Raw genomic sequence first — 21,048 nt, 5'->3', positions numbered from 1 at the left:
CTCAAAAGCGCCACCGGGGCTACTGGACTTGTTCTCCAGGTCGTTACGTATGATACAATGGAAGAATCCAAGAAAATTCGACCTGGACCCCAGAAACCTAAAAAATCTGTGGGCTAACACACACGAAAAAATGGCAAAATTGCCTAATTCCTATTGTGTCGCCAATAAAATGCTCCTAAACCCCTCTAAAGCGCCACCGAGGCTAGTGGAGTCATTTCGAATGTAGTTACGGATGCTACAATGAAAGAATCCAAGAAAAGTTTACCCAGACCCTCGGCACCTAAAAACTCTATGGGCTAACACACACCAAAAATTAGAAAAATCGCCTAATTTTTATTGCGTCGCCAATAAAATGCTCCTAAACCCCTCTAAAGCACCGTCGGGACTACTAGAGTCGTTCCCTAGGTTGTTACGGATGCTACTATGGAAGAATACTAAAATATTTGATCCGAACCTCCGGCACCTAAAAAATCCGTTGGCTAACAAACACGAAAAACTCGCAAAATTGCCTAATTCCTATTGTGTCGCCAATAAAAGGCCCCTAAACCCCTCTAAAGCATCACTGGGGATACTGGAGTCAATCCCCAGGTCGTTGCAGACGCTTCTATAGAATAATCAAAGAAAATTCGATCCGAATACCCAACGCCTAAAAAATACATGGGCTAACACACAAGAAAAATTAGCAAAATCGACTAATTTCTATTGCGTCGCAAATAAACTCCAAAACTCCTCTAAAGCACCGCCGAGGCTACTGGAGTCGTTTCCAAGGTCTTTACAGACGCTACTATTGAAGAATCTAAGAAAATTCAACCTAGAGCCCCGACACCTAAAACTTTCGTGGGCTAATACTTATGATAAACTGGCAAAATCTCCTAATTCCTATTGTGTCACCAAAAGAATGCTCCTAAACCCCTCTAAAGCATCGCCGGGTCTACTGGAGACATTATCCAGGTCTTTACGGATGTTACTATGGAAGAATCCAAAAAAATTTGACTCAGACCCCCGACAGCTAAAACATTTGTGGGCTAACACATACGAAAAACTGGCAAAATTGACTAATTTCTGTTGCGTCGCAAATAAATTGCTCCAAAACCCCTGAAATGTGCACTCGGGATACTGGAGTCATTCCTACAATGGAAGAATCAAAGAAAATTCAACTCGGACCCCGACACCTAAAATATCCATGGGCTAACACACACGAAAAACTGGCAAAATTACCTAATTTCTGTTGAGTTGCAAATAAAATGCTCCTAAACCCCTCAAAAGCATCGCCGGGGCTACTGGAGTCGTTTCCTAGGTCGTTACGGATGCTACTATGGAAGAATCCATGAAAATTTGACTTGGACCCCCGGCACCTAAAAAATCCGTGGGCTAACACACAAAAAACTAACAAATTTTCTTAATTTCTATTGCGTCACAATAAAATACTCCTAAACCCCTTTAAAACGCCGCCGAGGCTACTCGAGTCATTCCCAAGTTGTTACGTACGATAGTATTGTAACAACAGGAGTACTACAAGCCAATATACAACTTAATAGATCAAAATGTTTAAGAGGAGTTTTAAAAAAGTTGTAGTCAAAGAAATTTTTGTTTTATTCCTCAAATAGTAATAATATTGCCCAAAGTGATAGGAGGAAGTAGTAAAAAGACCACTACTATAAGAAGTGAAAAAAGAAACAATGGAACTTTTCTTATTTTCTTGACAAAACAAAATAATGAAGATGGAGACCAAAATCCTTCTTAAAATGTCACCTTGGTAGTTTAGCCTACTTGTTTTTTATACTAGATTTAATGGGTTTTCTACTATCCATAAGTTCAGAGATTTTAAAGTGTGATAAAAATAGTTTAGTAACTCCTTTCGATAAATTGTAAGTGGGATGATTTTAATGTAACAAAACTATTTTAAGTGGCTTTTGCGGAAAAAGTTGCAAATTGAATGACCACTTGAGAAATTATATTACAAGCACATCATAATGCTTATTATCCTTAATATAATTTTGCCATGTGATTTGATGTATTTCTCTAAAAAATGAGGATAAAAGGTTTTACAATTTAAAAGAAGTATATGGAAGTAGCTAATAATGAATACTTAGAGTGTTCGGTAATAGGAAAAAACTATTTTTCAATTTATAATGAATACTTGCAAATCGTTTAAGGCTGCACGATTTGTTAAAAATAACATAAAATTGGAGGGCACCTGGTTTGAGGATGCATGATTTGCGAAAATAAATAAATAAAATTCTAAGGGCACCTCTATCAATGTTGAATGATTTTCATTTTTTTTTTAAAAAAGGGCCCACACACCAAACAACCGTTTGGTTGGGATGTTAATGTTGGATAAATCATGGGAATTGTACGATTCCATTTTGGTCAACTCCAAAATTAAGCGGCCTATTTGGAATTTTTACTTCAAATTGTGGCCTTTTAGGCTTCGGATTCATAATGAAGGCCCATGGCCAAGACAGTAATGCCAGCTACTGTTACATACAGGTGTTTCATTGCTGTTTTGGTAACTTTACCTGTTGATCTTAATTTGAAGGTTCATTTTTCATACGTGGACTCAAATGTAGTTAGACACTGTATGCAGTCCTGTATGTTGGTTTTGCATTGCTTTGACCAATGTATGTTTTCCATATGCTCATCTTCCAGGTGGAGGAGCTTCAAGCGGCAAATGCTTAATATACGAGCACATAGTGATTCAAAAGGAATTGAGATTAAAAGACCAAATGACTCAATATATTCATTCCCTTGCCCAGATTGCATGTGTCGGAGTAACAAGAGTGAAGATTCTAGATCATCCTCAATAACGTGATCTGTGTGCCTGTCAATAGGTGGTGTTCTTATTCGCAACGCATGAACTTCAGCTGCTATCCTGTGTGCATGTCAGCAGGTGCTGTTCTTGCGCTTGTAGTACATATGAATTTCAGCTGCTAACTTCTTGTGATTCTTTCATTTTTTTTCTCCTTCCACTATGGAGAGGGCTTTACTGGATCTTGGAGCTGCTTCTGGGATTTATGTGACTGATCAATTTGATTATCTCCCTGGCACGAGTTTGACGGTACGCTTTTGTACATGATGGTGCAAGGAGGAAGAATGGGAAAGTCATTTCCTTCGGTGATGTTACCCCGAGCGTTGATTTACATAGCAAATTCATATTCTTCCAGCTGCTGTATCTAACAAGCTGTGACTTGACACGAGATATATTTGCACATTAGTTTTGTGAGAGGATTTTGCATATTACTGAAGTAGGAGTCCTAGATTATAGGAACAGGATGAGAACAGTGTAGGGTTTTCAGAAGTCAGGGTTCCAAAGTCTTACTTTGGATACCATTTCTTGCCAACGTAGTAATATCTCCCTTGTTGATATTTTTTTGTCTCAGGTTCACTAGATTTTTATCACCTCATTTCAGAGCGCACAGAATTTGAAACAGAGCACTGTTACAAATGTGTGGATTTTTCCTTGATTAATTCTGTCTGACAAAAGCAGCTACCATGATGTGCCAAATGCTACTTATAAAGAGATCACTTGACCTATCGAGTATCAATCACTATACTGCCTAATTTTGTTTATTTAGTTTAATAAATATTGGTGTCCGCCTATAAACAATTACTCCTTTGCATGTCTATGCTTGTTTTAGTGTCGAGTTTAATAACCATGGAAGACCTTTCAGCACATATCAAAAGTATCTTTAGAAATTGGTCAAAACAGACCTCAATTAAGGAATTAGGTTAAATAAGAAGTCAGGTTAACAAGCTTAACAATTTATTGTAGATTTCGAATAGATCGACACAAAGTTCGTTGATAGTGGGCAATGATAGTTGATTAGAGGTTAGTTGAGTTTCTTCTCGAGTCCAGGACACAAAGTTCGTTGATAGTGGGCAATGATAGTTGATTAGAGGTTAGTTGAGTTTCTTCTCGAGTCCAGGGCTACATTAGAATGTGCATACCAAATTACTTGATTGCTTACATTATAATTTGAGGATGAATTACAATATATAACAAGAATGTGTGCATATGTTTGTTTAGATAGCCATGTATTTCTGTTTCCTGATTTCAGAACTCCAAAAAAAGTAAATAATACCAGCCTCAAAAATCGCCCTCTAAAGTGCCACCATGTCTGCTGGAGTTGTTCCCTGGGTTGTTAAGGACGCTACTATTGAAGAATTCAAGAAAATTCAATCCGAACCTCTAGCACCTAAAAAATTCGTGTGCTTAACACACATGAAAAACTGACAAAATTGCCAATTCCTATTTCGTCACCAATAAAATGCTACTAAACCCCTCTAAAGTGCCACCGGGGCTACTGGAGTCGTTTCCCAGGTCGTTACGGACGTTACAATTGAAGAATTCAAGAAAATTCGACCCGGAACCTCGGCACCTAAAAAATTCATGAGCTAACACACCCGAAAAACTGATAAAATCGCCTAATTCCTATTATATCGCCAATAAAATGCTCCTAAACCCCTCTAAAGCGTCTCCAGGGCTACAAGAGACATTGCCTAGGTCGTTACGGACGCTACTATGGAAGAATCCAAGAAAATTCGACCCGAACCTCTAACACCTAAAAATCTGTGGGCTAACATACATGAAAAACTAGCAAAATTTCCTAATTCCTGTTGCGTTGCCAATAAAATGCTCCTAAACCCCTCTAATGCGCCTCCGGGGCTACTAGAGTCATTTCCTAGGTCATTACAGATGCTATTATTGAATAATCCAAGAAAACTCGACCCGGACCCCCTGCACCAAAAAAATTCGTTGGCTAACACACACGAAAAACTTGCAAAATCGCCTAATTCCTATTTTGCCATCAATAAAATGTTACTAAACCCCTCTAAAACGTCGTCAAGGCTACAAGATTCGTTCCCCAGGTCGTTATGGACGCTACTATGGAAGAATCCAAGAAAATTCGACACGGACCCCCGGCAGCTAAAAAATCCTTGGGCTCACACACATGAAAAACTGGCAAAATCACCTAATTCCTATTGCGTCGCTAATAAAATGCTCTTAAACCCCTATAAAGTGCCTCCGGGGCTACTGGAGTCGTTCCCTAGGTTGTTACGGACGCTACTATGAAAGAATCCAAGAAAATTCGATCCGAACCTCCGGCACCTAAAAAATCTATGGGGTAACACACATGAAAAACTGGCAAAATTGCCTAATTCCTATTTCGTCACCAATAAAATGCTCCTAAACCCCTCTAAAGCACCGCTGGGGCTACTGGAGTTGTTCCCCAGGTCATTACGGACACTACTATTGAAGAATCCAAGAAAATTCGACCCGAACCTCTAGCACCTAAAAAATTCGTGAGCTAACACACACGAAAATATGGCAAAATCGCCTAATTCATGTTGCGTCACCAATAAAATGCTTCTAAACCACTCTAATGCGCCTCCGGGGCTACTGGAGTCGCTCCCCAGATCGTTATGGATGCAACTATGGAAGAATTCAAGAAAATTTGACCCGACACCTAAAACATCCGTGGGCTAAGACACACGAAAAACTAGTAAAATTGCCTAATTCCTATTGCGTCGCCAATAAAATTCTCCTAAACACCTCAAAAGCGCCACCGGGGCTACTGGACTTGTTCTCCAGGTCGTTACGTATGATACAATGGAAGAATCCAAGAAAATTCGACCTGGACCCCAGAAACCTAAAAAATCTGTGGGCTAACACACACGAAAAAATGGCAAAATTGCCTAATTCCTATTGTGTCGCCAATAAAATGCTCCTAAACCCCTCTAAAGCGCCACCGAGGCTAGTGGAGTCATTTCGAATGTAGTTACGGATGCTACAATGAAAGAATCCAAGAAAAGTTTACCCAGACCCTCGGCACCTAAAAACTCTATGGGCTAACACACCAAAAATTAGAAAAATCGCCTAATTTTTATTGCGTCGCCAATAAAATGCTCCTAAACCCCTCTAAAGCACCGTCGGGACTACTAGAGTCGTTCCCTAGGTTGTTACGGATGCTACTATGGAAGAATACTAAAATATTTGATCCGAACCTCCGGCACCTAAAAAATCCGTTGGCTAACAAACACGAAAAACTCGCAAAATTGCCTAATTCCTATTGTGTCGCTAATAAAAGGCCCCTAAACCCCTCTAAAGCATCACTGGGGATACTGGAGTCAATCCCCAGGTCGTTGCAGACGCTTCTATAGAATAATCAAAGAAAATTCGATCCGAATACCCAACGCCTAAAAAATACATGGGCTAACACACAGGAAAAATTAGCAAAATCGACTAATTTCTATTGCGTCGCAAATAAACTCCAAAACTCCTCTAAAGCACCGCCGAGGCTACTGGAGTCGTTTCCAAGGTCTTTACAGACGCTACTATTGAAGAATCTAAGAAAATTCAACCTAGAGCCCCGACACCTAAAACTTTCGTGGGCTAATACTTATGATAAACTGGCAAAATCTCCTAATTCCTATTGTGTCACCAAAAGAATGCTCCTAAACCCCTCTAAAGCATCGCCGGGTCTACTGGAGTCATTATCCAGGTCTTTACGGATGTTACTATGGAAGAATCCAAAAAAATTTGACTCAGACCCCCGACAGCTAAAACATTTGTGGGCTAACACATACGAAAAACTGGCAAAATTGACTAATTCCTGTTGCATCGCAAATAAATTGCTCCAAAACCCCTGAAATGTGCACTCGGGATACTGGAGTCATTCCTACAATGGAAGAATCAAAGAAAATTCAACTCGGACCCCGACACCTAAAATATCCATGGGCTAACACACACGAAAAACTGGCAAAATTACCTAATTTCTGTTGAGTTGCAAATAAAATGCTCCTAAACCCCTCAAAAGCATCGCCGGGGCTACTGGAGTCGTTTCCTAGGTCGTTACGGATGCTACTATGGAAGAATCCATGAAAATTTGACTTGGATCCCCGGCACCTAAAAAATCCGTGGGCTAACACACAAAAAACTAACAAATTTTCTTAATTTCTATTGCGTCACAATAAAATACTCCTAAACCCCTTTAAAACGCCGCCGAGGCTACTCGAGTCATTCCCAAGTTGTTACGTACGATAGTATGGAAGAATTCAAGAAAATTCGACCTGGACCCCCAGCATCTAAAAAATTTGTGGGCTAACAGACACGAAAAACTGGCAAAATCGCCTAATTCCTATTGCGTCACCAATAAAATGATCCTAAACCTCTCTATAGCATCACCGGGGCTACTGAAGTCGTTCCAAAGTCGTTACGTATGCAACTATGGAAGAATCCAAGAAACTTTGACTTGGACCCCCGGCACGTAAAATATTTATGGGTGTTACACATGAAAAACTCGCAAAATTGCCAATTCCTATTTCGTCACTTATAAAATGCTCCTAAACCCCTCTATAGTACCGTCGGGGATACTAGAGTCCTTCCCCAGGTCGTTACAGATGCTACTATGAAAGAATCCAAGAAAATTAAACCCAGACCCCCGGCACCTAAAAATTCTATGGTCTAACACATAAAACATTAGCAAAATCGCCTAATTCCTATTGCGTCGCAAATAAAATGCTCCTAAACCCTTCTAAAGCGTCGCTGGGGCTACTTGAGTCGTTTTCTAGGTCGTTACGGACGCTACTATTGAAGATTCCAAGAAAATTCGACTTGAACCTTCATCTCCTAAAAATTCTGTGGGCTAACACACGAAAAACTGGTAAACTTTCCTAATTCCTGTTGTGTCGCCAATAAAATGCTCCTAAACCCCTCTAATTCGCCTCTAGGGCTACTGGAGTCGTTCCCTAGGTCATTATGGATGCTACTATGGAAGAATAAAAAAATATTAGACCCGGACCTCCGACACCTAAAAAACCCCTAGGCTAACACACACGAAAAACTGACAAAAAAGCCTAATTTCTATTGCGTCCCCAATAAAATGCTCCTAAACCCCTCTAAAGCGCCACAGGGCTACTAGAGTCGTTCCCTAGGTCGTTACGGACAATACTATGGAAGAAGCCAAGAAAATTCGACCTGAACCCCTGAAACCTAAAATATTCGTGGGCTAACACACACAAAAAATGGCAAAATCGCCTAATTCGTATTGTGTCACCAATAAAATGCTCCTAAATCCCTTTAAAGCGCCGTCGGGGCTACTAGAGTCGTTCCCCATGTAGTTACGGACGCTACAATGAAAGAATCCAAGAAAGTTTTATCCAGACCCTCGGCACCTAAAAAATCAATGGGCTAACACACACGAAAAACTAGAAAAATCGCCTAATTTTTATTGTGTCGCCAATAAAATGCTTTTAAACCCCTCTAAAGCGCCGTCGGGGCTACTGGAGTCGTTCCCTAGGTCATTACGGATGCTACTATGGGAGAATCCAAAAATATTTTACCCGAACCTCCAACACCTAAAAAATACATGGGCTAACACACACGAAAAACTGGCAAAATCGATTAATTTCTATTGCGTCGCCAATAAAATACTCCAAAACCTCTCTAAAGTACCGCCGAGGCTACTGGAGTCATTTCCAAGGTCGTTACGGATGCTAGTATTGAAGAATACTAGATAATTCAACCCGGAACCCCGATACCTAAAAATTCCGTGGGCTAACACACACGAAAAATTGGCAAAATCTCCTAATTCCTATTGTGTCACCAAAAAAATGCTGTTAAACCCCTCTAAAGCACCGCTGGGTCTACTGGAGTCATTCCCAATGTCTTTACGGATTCTACTATGGAAGAATCCAAAAGAATTCAACTCGGACCCCCCGCACGTTAAAAATTCGTGGGCTAACACACGAAAAACTAGCAAAATTGACTAATTCTTATTGCGTCGTAAATAAAATAATCCAAAACCCCTGTAATGTGCGCCCAAGCTACTGGAGTCATTCACTAGGTCGTTACGGACGCTACAATGAAAGAATCAAAGAAAACTCGACTCGGACCCCGGCACCTAAAAAATCCATGGGCTAACACACACGAAAAACTCGCAAAATTGCCTAATTCCTATTGTGTCGCAAATAAAATGCTCCTAAACCCATAAAAAGCATCGCCGGGGCTACTAGAGTTGTTCTCTAGGTTCTTACGGACGCTACTATGGAAGAATTCAAGAAAATTCGACCTGGACCCCAGCACCTAAAAAATCTGGGGGCTAACACACATGAAAAACTAGCAAAATCGCCTAATTCCTATAGCGTCGCTAATAAAATGCTCTTAAACCCCTCTAAAGTACCGCCGGGGATGCTGGAGTCGTTCCCTAGGTCATTACGGATGCTACTATGGAAGAATCCAAGAAAATTTGACCCGAACCTCTGGCACCTAAAAAATCTATAGGGTAACACACACGAAAAACTAGCAAAATTGCCTAATTCCTATTTCGTCAGCAATAAAATGCTCCTAAGCCCCTCTAAAGCACCGCCGGGGCTACTGGAGTTGTTCCCCAGGTCGTTACGGACACTACTATTGAAGAATCTAATAAAATTTGACCCGGACCAGTTGTACCAAAAATATTCGTGGGCTAACACACCTGTAAAACTAGCAAAATCACCTAATTGCTATTTCATCACCAATAAAATGCTCCTCAACCCTCTAAAGTGCCGCTAGGGGTACTGGATTCGTTTCCTAGGTCGTTACGGAGGCTACTATTGAAGAATCCAAGAATATTCGACCCGAACCACCGACACCTTAAAATTTCATGGGCTAACACAAACGAAAATCTGGATCACCAATAAAATGCTCCTAAATCCATCAAAGCGCTGCCAGGTCTACTAGAGTCATTCCCTAGGTCGTTACGGACGCTAATATGGATGAATTCAAGAAATTTGACTCGAACCTCCGTAACCTAAAAAATTTGTGGGCTAACACATACGAAAAACTGGCAAAATCGCTTAATTCTTATTGCGCCGCCAATAAAATACCCCTAAACCCCTCAAAAGTACCGTCGGGGCTACTAGGCTCTTTTCCCAGGTTGTTATGGATTCTACGATGGAAGAATACAAGAAAATTCGACCTGAACCTCCGGCAGCTAAAAAATCTTTAGGCTAACACACACTAAAAACTGACAAAATTGCCTAATTTTTATTGCGTTGCCAATAAAATGCTCCTAAACCCCTCTTATGCACCTCCGGGGCTACTGGAGCCGTTCCTTAGGTTGTTACGGACGCTACTATGGAAGAATCCAAGAAACTTAGATCCGGACCCTCGGCACCTAAAAAATCTGTGGGCTAACACACACGAAAAGCTGGCATAATTGCCTAACTCCTATTGCGTCGCCAATAAAATGCTCCTAAACCCCTCTAAAGCGCCACCAGGGCTACTGGAGTCGTTCCCCAGGTCGTTACGTACTTTACCATGGAAGAATCCAATAAAATTCGACATGGACCCCCGACACCTAAACAATCTGTGGGCTAACATACACGAAAAACTGGCAAAATTGCCTAATTCTTATTTTGTCACCAATAAAATGCTCATAAACCCCTCTAAAGCACCATCGGGGCTACTGGAGTTGTTACCCAAGTTGTTACGTACACTACTATGGAAGAATCGAAGAACATTCGACCCAAATCCCTGGCACCTAAAAATTCCATGGGCTAACACACACGACAAACTGGCAAAATCGCCTAATTCCTATTTCATCGCCAATAAAATACTCCTAAACACCTCTAAAGCACCGTCGGGGCTACTAGTGTCGTTCCCTAGGTCGTTACGGACGCTACTATGGAAGAATCCAAGAAAATTTCATCCGAACCTCTGGCACCTAAAAAATTCGTGGGCTAACACACACAAAAAATAGCCAAAATTGCCTAATTCCTATTTCGTCACCAATAAAATATTTCTAAACCCCTCTAAAGCACTGCCGGGGCTATTACGGACGCTACTATGGAAGAATCTAAGAAAATCTGACTCGGACCCCTGGTACTTAAAAATTTTGTTGGCTAACATACATGAAAAACTTGCAAAATCGCCTAATTCATATTTCGTCACCAATAAAATGCTCCTAAACCCCTCTAAAGTGCTGCTGGGGCTACTGGAGTTATTTCCCAGGTCGTTACGGATTCTACTATGGAAGAATCTAAGAAAATTCGACTCGGAACCCCGATATCTCAAAAATCCGTGGGCTAACACACACGAAAAACTGGCAAAATCTCCTAATTCCTATTGCATCGCCAATAAAATATTCCTAAACCTCTCCAAAGCACCGTCGGTGCTACTGGAGTCGTTACCCAAGTCGTTACAGATGCTACAATGGAAGAATCCAATAAAATTTAACCCGGACCCTCGGCACCTAAAAAATCCATGGGCTAACACACACGAATAACTGTCAAAATTGCCTAATTCCTATTGCATCGCTAATAAAATGCTCCTAAACCCCTCTTATGCACCTCGGGGTCTACTGTAGTTGTTCCCCAGGTCGTTACGGACGATACTATGGAAGAATCCAAGAAAATGCGACCTGGACCTCCGGCACCTAAACAATCCGTGGGATAACACATACAAAAAACTGGCAAAATTGCCTAATTCCTATTTTATCACGAATAAAATGCTCCTAAACCCTTCTAAAGCGCCTTCGGGTCTACTAAAGTCATTTTCTAGGTCGTTACGAAAGCTATTATTGAATAATCTAAGAAAATTCGACCCAAGCCTTCGGCACCTAAAACATCTATGGGCTAATATACACGGAAAACTGAAAATATCACCTAATTCCTATTGCGTCGCCAATAAAATGCTCATAAACCTCTCTAAAGCACCACCGGGGCTAATGGAGGTGTTCCTAGGTCTTTACAGATGCTACTATGGAAGAATCCAAGAAAATTTGACCTAGACCCTCAGCACCTAAAAAATTCATAGGCTAACACACACGAAAAACTAGCAAAATCGCCTAATTCCTATTGCTTTGCAAATAAAATGCTCCTAAACCTCTCTAAAGCACTTCTGGGGCTACTTGAGTCGTTATCTAGGTCGTTACGGACGCTACTATTGAAGATTCCAAAAAAATTCGACTTGAACCTCTGGCTCCTAAAAAATTCGTGGTCTACCACACATGAAAAACTAGCAAAAATTCGTAATTCCTGTTGTGTGGCCAATAAAATAATCCTAAACCCCTCTAATGCGCCTCCGGGGCTACTAGAGTCATTCCCTAGGTCGTTACGGACGCTACTATGGAAGAATCAAAGAAAATCAGACTCGAACCTCCGGCACCTAAAAACTCTGTAGGCTAATATACAAGAAAACCTTGCAAAATCGTCTAATTCCTATTGCGTAGCTAATAAAATGCACTGAAACCCCTCTAAAGAGCTGACGGGGCTACTGGAGTCGTTCCCTAGGTTGTTACGGATGCTACTATGGAAGAATCCCCAAAAATTTGACCCGAACCTCTGGCACCTAAAAAATCTATGGGCTAACACACACGAAAAACTGGCAAAATTGCCTAATTTCTATAGCGTCGCCAATAAACTACTCCTAAACCCCTCTAAAGCGCCGCCGGGGCAATTGGAGTCCTTCCCAGGTCGTTACTGACGCTACAATATAATAATCCAAGAAAATTCAACTTGAACCCTCGGCACCTAAAAAATCTGTGGGCTAACACACATGAAAAACTATCAAAATTACCTAATTTCTATTGCGTCGCCAATAAGATACTCCTAAACCCCTCAAAATTGCCGCTGGGTCTACTATAGTCGTTCCCTAGGTCATTACGGACGCTACTATGGAAGAATCCAAGAAAATTTGACCCAAACCTCTATCACCTAAAAAATTCGTGAGCTCAAACATGAAAATCTAGCAAAATCGCCTAATTCGTGTTGCATCCCCAATAAAATGCTCCTAAACCCCTATAATTCTCCTCCGGGGCTACTGGAGTCGCTCCCCATATCGTTACGGACGCAACTATGGAAGAATTCATGAAAATTCGACCCGAACCCCCGGCACCTAAAACATCCGTGGGCTAACACACACGAAAAACTAGTAAAATCACCTAATTTCTATTGCGTCGCCAATAAAATGCTCTTAAACACCTCAAAAGCGCTACCGGGGCTACTGGAGTCGTTCCCCAGGTTGTTACGTATGATACAATGGAAGAATCAAAAAATCTGTGGGCTAACATACATGAAAAACTGGCAAAATTGCCTAATTCCTATTTCATCACTAATAAAATGCTCCTAAACCCCTCTAAAGCGCCTTTGGGAATACTGGAGTAGTTCTCTAAGTCGTTACGGACGCTACTAGAGAAGAATCTAAGAAAATTTGACCCATACCTCTGGCACCTTAAAAATCTGTGGATAACACACACGCAAAACTGTCAAAATTGCCTACTTCCTAGTGTATCACCAATAAAATACACCTAAACCCCTCTAAAGTGCCACCGAGGCTACTAGAGTCATTACCCACGTCGTTACGGACGCTTCTATGGAATAATCCAAGAAAATTCAACCTGGACCCCCAACGCCTAAAAAATACATAGGTTAACACACACGACAAACTGGCAAAATCGACTAATTTCTATTGCGTCGCCAATAAAATTCTCCAAAACCCCTCTAAAGCATCGTCGGGGCTATTGGACTAATTCCCAAGGTCGTTACGGATGCTACTATAGAATAATCCAAGAAAATTCGACCCAGAGCCTCGGCACCAAAAATATTCGTGGTGTAACACACATAAAAAACTGGCAAAATCGCCTAATTCCTGTTGCCTTGCCAATAAATGCTCCTAAACCCCTCTAATGCGCCGCCGGGTCTGCTAGAGTCGTTCCCTAGGTTGTTACAAATGCTACATTACAAGAATCAAATAAAATTCAACCCTTACCCCAGCACCTAAAAAATCTGGGGGGCTAACACACACGAAAAAACTAGCAAAATCGCCTAATTCCTGTTGCGTCGCCAATAAAATGATCCTAAATCCCTCTAAAGTGCCACCGAAGCTAATGAAGTTTTTCTCTAAGTCATTACGGACTCTACTATAGAAGAAATCAAGAAAATATGACCTGACCCCCTGCACAAAAAAATTTCATGGGCTAATACATACGAAAAACTCACAAAATCGCCTAATTCCTATTTCGTCACCAATAAAATATTCCTAAACCCATCTAAAGAGTCGTCGTGGCTACAAGAACCACTCCCTAGGTTGTTACGAATACTACTATAGAAGAATCCAAGAAACTTTGACCCGGAACTCTGGCACCTAAAAAATCTCTAGGCTAACACACACGAAAAACTGGCAAAATCGCCTAATTCCTATTGCATTGGTAATAAAATGCTCATAAACCCCTCTAAAGTGCCACCGGGGCTACTGGAGTCGTTCCCTAGGTCGTTACGGATGCTACTATAGAAGATTCCAAGAAAATTCTACCCGAACCTCCGACACCTAAAAAATCTGTGGGGTAACACACCCAAAACTAGCAAAATTGCTGAATTCCTATTGTGTTGCTAATAAAATACTTCTAAACCCCTCAAAAGTGCCGCCGGGGGTACTAGAGTCATTTCCTAGGTCGTTAAGGATGCTACTATGAAGAATCCAAAAAAAATCGATTTGGACCGCCAACACCTAAAAAATCCGTGGGCTAACACACACGAAAAACTGGCAAAATTGCCTAATTCCTATTGCGTCGCAAATATAATTCTCCTAAACCCCTCTAAAGTACCGCCGGGGCTACTGCAGTCATTCCCAAGTCGTTACATATGATACTATGGAAGAATCCAAGAAAATTCGACCTGGACCCCCAGCACCTAAAAAATCTGTTTGCTAACACACACGAAAAACTGGCAAAATCGCATAATTCCTATTGCGTCGCCAATAAAATGCTTCTAAACCCCTCTAAAGTGCCGCTCGGGCTACTGGAGTCGTTCCAAAGTCGTTACGTACGATACTATGGAAGAATCCAAGAAAATGCGACTTGGACCCCCGGCACCTAAAAAATTTATGGGCTAACACACACGAAAAACTGGCAAAATCGCCTAATTCCTATTTTATCACTAATAAAATGCTCCTAAACCCCTCTAAAGCGCCGCCGGGGCTACTAGAGTCATTCCCAGGTCTTTACGGACGCTACTATAGAGGAATCCAAGAAAATTCGACCTTAACCTCTGGCACCTAAAAAATCTGTGGGCTAACACACACGAAAAACTGGCAAAATTGCCTAATTACTATTGCGTCGCCAATAAAATACTCTTAAACCCCTCTAAAGCGCCTCCCGGGCTATTGGAGTCATTATCTAGGTCGTTACGAATGCTACAATGGAAGAATCCAATAAAATTTGATCTGGAACTCCAGCACCTTAAAATTTTGTGGGCTAATACACACGAAAACCAGGCAAAATCGCCTTATTCCTATTTCGTCACCAATATAATGCTCCTAAACTCCTCTAAAGCACCGCCAGGGCTAATAGAGTCATTCCCAGGTTGTTACGGATGCTACTACGGAATAATTAAAGACAATTCGACCCGGACCCCTGGCACGTTAAAATCCGTGGGCTAACACACTCAAAAAACTTGCAAAATCGCGTAATTACTATTACGTCGCCAATAAAATGATCCTAAACCCCTCTAAAATGCCACCAGGGATACTGGAGTCATTCTGTAGGTCGTTATGGACTCTACTATGGAAATATCCAAGAAAATTTAACCTGGTCCCCCGGCACCTAAAAAATCCATGGGCTAACATACACGAAAAACTGGCAAAATAGCCTAATTCTTGTTGCGTTGTCAATAAAATGCTTCCAAACCTCTCTAATGCACCTCCGGGGCTATTGGAGTCGTTTCCTAGGTCGTTACAGACGCTACTATTGCATAATCCAAGAAAATTCAACCCGGACCCCCTGCACCTAAAAAATATGTGGGCTAACACACACGAAAAACTGGCAAAATCGCCAAATTCCTATTTCGTCACCAATAAAATGCTCCTAAACCTCTTTAAAGCGCCGCCGGGGCTACTGGAGTCGTTCCCCATGTCGTTACAGACTCTACTATGAAAGAATTCAAGAAATTTTCACCCGGACCCCCGGCACCTAAAAAATCTGTGGGGTAACATACACGAAAACTTGGCAAAATCGCCTAATTCCTATTGCGTTGCAAATAAAATGCTCCTAAACCATTCTAAAGCGCCGCCGGGTCTATTGGAGTCATTCCCCAAGTCGATACAGATGATACTATGGAAGAATCCAAGAAATATTGACCTGGACCCCCGACACCTACAAAATCTATGGGCTAACACACAAAAACCTGGCAAAATTGCCTAATTCTTGTTTTGTCGCCAATAAAATTCTCCTAAACACCCCTAATGTGCCTCCTGAGCTACTGGAGTCATTCCCTAGGTCATTACGGATGCTAATATGGAAGAATAAAACAAAATTCGACCCGGACCCCCGACACCTAAAAAATCTCAAGGCTAACACATACAAAAAACTGGCAAAATTGCCTAATTCCTATTGCGTCGCTAATAAAATGCTCCTAAACCCCTCTAAAGCGCTACTGGGGCTACTAGAGTCATTCCCCAGGTCGATACGGAAGATGCTATGGAAGAATCCAAGAAAATTCGACCTGGACCCCCGACACCTAAAATATCTATGGGGTAACACACACAAACAAGTAGCAAAATCTCCTAATTTCTGTTGTGTCGCCAATAAAATTCTCTTAAACCCCTCTAAAGCGCCATCGGGTCTACTGGAGTCGTTCCCCATGTTGTTATGGACTCTACGATGGAAGAATCCATGAAAATTTAACCCGGACCCTCGGAAACTAAAAAATCCATGGGCTAACACACACAAAAAAACAGGCAAAATCACCTTATTCATATTTCATCGCCAATAAAATACTCCAAAAACCCTCTAAAGCACCACCGGGGATACTGGAATTGTTTCCCAGGTCGTTACGGATGCTACTATGGAAAAATCCAAGAAAACTCAACCCAGACCCCCGGCACATTAAAAATCTGTGGGCTAACACACGCGAAAAATGGGCAAAATTGCCTAATTCCTAATGCATCGCCAATAAAATGCTCCTAAAACTCTCTAAAGCTCCGCCTTGGCTACTGAAGTCATTCCCTAGGTCGTTACAGACGCTTCTATTGAAGAATCCAAGAAAATTTACTTAATCTCCTACACCTAAAAAATTCGTGCGCTAAGACACATGAAAAACTGGCAAAATCGCCTAAATCCTATTGTGTTGCCAATAAAATTCTCTTAAACCCCTCTAAAGCGCCGCCGGAGCTACTGGAGTCGTTCCCCATGTCGTTATGTATGCTACGATGGAAGAATCCATGAAAATTCAACCCGGACCCTCGGTACCTAAAAAATCAATGGGCTAACACACACGAAAAAACTGGCAAAATCACCTAATTCATATTTCATCGCCAATAAAATGCTCCAAAACCCCTCTAAAGTACCATCGGGGCTACTGGTTGTTACAGATGCTACTATAGGAAAATCTAAAGAATTTCGACCCGGACCCCCGGCACCTTAAAAATCCATGGGCTAACATACACGAACAATGGGCAAAATCGCCTAATTCCTATTTTGTCATCAATAAAATGATCCTAAACCCCTCTAAAGCACCATCGGGGTCATTCTACAGGTTGTTATGGACGCTATAATAGAATAATCCAAGAAAATTCGACCTGGAGCCCCGGCACCTAAACATTTTGTGGGCTAACACACGAACAACTGGCAAAATTGCCTAATTCCTATTGTGTCGCCAAGAAAATGCTCCTAAACACCTCTAATGCACCTCCGGGGCTACTGGAGTCGTTCCCTTGGTCGTTACGGACGCTACTGTGGAAGATTAAAAAAAATTCAACTCGTACCCCCGACACCTAAAAAATCTCTAGGCTAACACATACAAAAAACTAGCAAAATAGCCTAATTCCTATTGCGTCGCTAATAAAATGCTCGTAAACCCCTCTTAAGCGTCACTGGGGATACTAGAGTCGTTCCTAGGTCATTACGGAAGATACTATGGAAGAATCTAAGAAAATTTGACCCTGGACCCTCGACACCTAAAAAATCCATGGGATAACACACACAAAAAACTGGCAAAATCGCTTAATTCCTATTGTGTTGCCAATAAAATTCTCTTAAACTCCTCTAAAGCGCCGTCGAGGCTACTTGAGTCATTCCCATGTCGTTATGGAAACTACGAGGGAAGAATCCATGAAAATTTGACCCGTACCCTTGGTACCTAAAAAATTCATGTGCTAACACACACGAAAAATTGGTAAAATTGCCTAATTCCTATTGCGTCGCCAATAAAATACTCCTAAATCCTTCCAAAGTGCTGTCGGGGCTACTGGAGTGGTTCCTTAAGTCGTTACGGATGATACTATGGAAGAAATCAAAGAAAATTAGACCCGTATTCCCAGCACCTAAAGAATCTGTGGGCTAACACACACGAAAAACTAGCAAAATTGCATAATTCCTATTGCGTCGCCAATAAAATGGTCCTAAACCCTTCTAACACACCGCCGGGGGCTATTTCATAATTCCTATTTTGTCACCAATACATTACTCCAGAACCACTGTAAAGCACTGCCCAGGCTACTGGAGTCATTCCCCAGGTCGTTACGGATGCTACTATGGTAGAATCCAAGAAACTTTGACCCAAACCGCGACACATAAAAAATCCATGGGCTAACACACATAAAGAACTGGCAAAATTGCCTAATTCCTATTGCGTCGCCAATAAAATGCTCCTTAAACCCTCTAAAGTGCCACTAGGGCTACTGGAATCATTTTCTAGGTCATTACGGATGCTTCTATGGAAGAATCCAAGAAAATTCGACCTGTACCCCGGGCACCTAAAACATTCATGGGCTAACACACACGAAAAACTGGCAAAATCGACTAATTCGTATTGCATTGCCAACAAAGTGCTTCTAAACCCCTCTAAAGAACTACCGGGGCTACTAGAGTCGTTCCCTACGTCGTTACAGACGCTACTATGGAAAAATCCAAGAAAATTCGACCCAAACCCCTAGTACCTAAAATATTTGTGGGCTAACACACATGAAAACTGGCAAAATCACCTAATTCATATTGCGTTGCCAATAAAATGCTTCTAAACCCTTCTAAAGCGCTGTCGGGGTTACTGGAGTCATTCCTCAGGTCGTTACGAATGTTACTATTTAATAATCCAAGAAAATTCGTCATGGATCCCCAACACATAAAAAATCTGTGGGCCAACATACAGAAAAAACTGGCAAAATTGCCTAATAATTGTTGCATCGCCAATAAAATGCTCCTAAACCCCTCTAATTCATCTCCGGGGCTACTGGAATCATTCCGTAGGTCGTTACGGATGCTATTATGTAAGAATCCAAAAATATTTGACCCGGACGCCCGACACCTAAAATATCTGTGGGCTAACACACATGAAAAACTAGCAAAATAGTCTAATACTATTGTGTCCCCAATAAAATGCTCCTAAAACCTTCTAAAGCATCATCGGGGCTACTGGAGTCTTTTCCTAGGTTGTTACGGATGCTACTATGGAAGAATTAAAGAAATATTCGACCGGACCCCCGCCACCTAAAAAATATGTGGGCTAACACACATGAAAAACTGGCAAAATCGCCTAATTCCTATTGCATCGCCAATAAAATGCTCCTAAACCCCTCTAAAGTGCCGCCGGGGTTATTGGAGTAGTTCCTTAGGTCATTACACACGCTACTATTGAAGAATACAAGAAAAGTTAACCCGGACCCCCGACACCTAAAATATTTGTAGGCACACACGAAAAATTGGCAAAATAGCCTAATTCTTGTTGCGTTGTCAATAAAATGCTTCCAAACCTCTCTAATGCACCTCCGGGGCTATTGGAGTCGTTTCCTAGGTCGTTACAAACGCTACTATTGCATAATCCAAGAAAATTCAACCCGGACCCCCTGCACCTAAAAAATATGTGGGCTAACACACACGAAAAACTGGCAAAATCGCCAAATTCCTATTTCGTCACCAATAAAATGCTCCTAAACCTCTTTAAAGCGCCGCCGGAGCTACTGGAGTCGTTCCCCATGTCGTTACAGACTCTACTATGAAAGATTTCAAGAAATTTTCACTCGGACCTCTGGCACCTAAAAAATCCGTAGGGTAACATACACGAAAACTTGGCAAAATCGCCTAATTTCCTATTGCGTTGTAAATAAAATGCTCCTAAACCATTCTAAAGTGCCGCTGGGTCTATTGGAGTCATTCCCCAAGTCAATACAGACGATACTATGGAAGAATCCAAGAAATATTGACCTGGACCCCCGACACCTACAAAATCTATGGGCTAACACACAAAAACCTGGCAAAATTGCCTAATTCTTGTTTTGTCGCCAATAAAATTCTCCTAAACACCCCTAATGTGCCTCCTGAGCTACTGGAGTCATTCCCTAGGTCGTTACGGATGCTAATATGGAAGAATAAAACAAAATTCGACCCGGACCCCCGACACCTAAAAAATCTCAAGGCTAACACATACAAAAAACTGGCAAAATTGCCTAATTCCTATTGCGTCGCTAATAAAATGCTCCTAAACCCCTCTAAAGCGCTACTGGGGCTACTAGAGTCATTCCCCAGGTCGATACGGAAGATGCTATGGAACAATCCAAGAAAATTCGACCTGGACCCCCGACACCTAAAATATCTGTGGGGTAACACACACAAAAAAGTAGCAAAATCTCCTAATTTCTGTTGTGTCGCCAATAAAATTTTCTTAAACCCCTCTAAAGCGCCATCGGGTCTACTGGAGTCGTTCCCCATGTTGTTATGGACTCTACGATGGAAGAATCCATGAAAATTTAACCCGGACCCTCGGAAACTAAAAAATCCATGGGCTAACACACACAAAAAAATAGGCAAAATCACCTTATTCATATTTCATCGCCAATAAAATACTCCAAAACCCCTCTAAAGCACCGCCGGGGATACTAGAATTATTTCCTAGGTCGTTACGGATGCTACTATGGAAAAATCCAAGAAAACTCAACCCAGACCCCCGGCACATTAAAAATCTATGGGCTAACACACGCGAAAAATGGGCAAAATTGCCTAATTCCTAATGCATCGCCAATAAAATGCTCCTAAAACTCTCTAAAGCTCCGCCTTGGCTACTGAAGTCATTCCCTAGGTC

This window comes from Solanum dulcamara, chromosome 2 (assembly GCF_947179165.1).
Source record: "Solanum dulcamara chromosome 2, daSolDulc1.2, whole genome shotgun sequence".
Classification (NCBI taxonomy): Eukaryota; Viridiplantae; Streptophyta; class Magnoliopsida; order Solanales; family Solanaceae; genus Solanum; species Solanum dulcamara.
Note: the sequence above shows the minus strand (reverse complement) of the source record.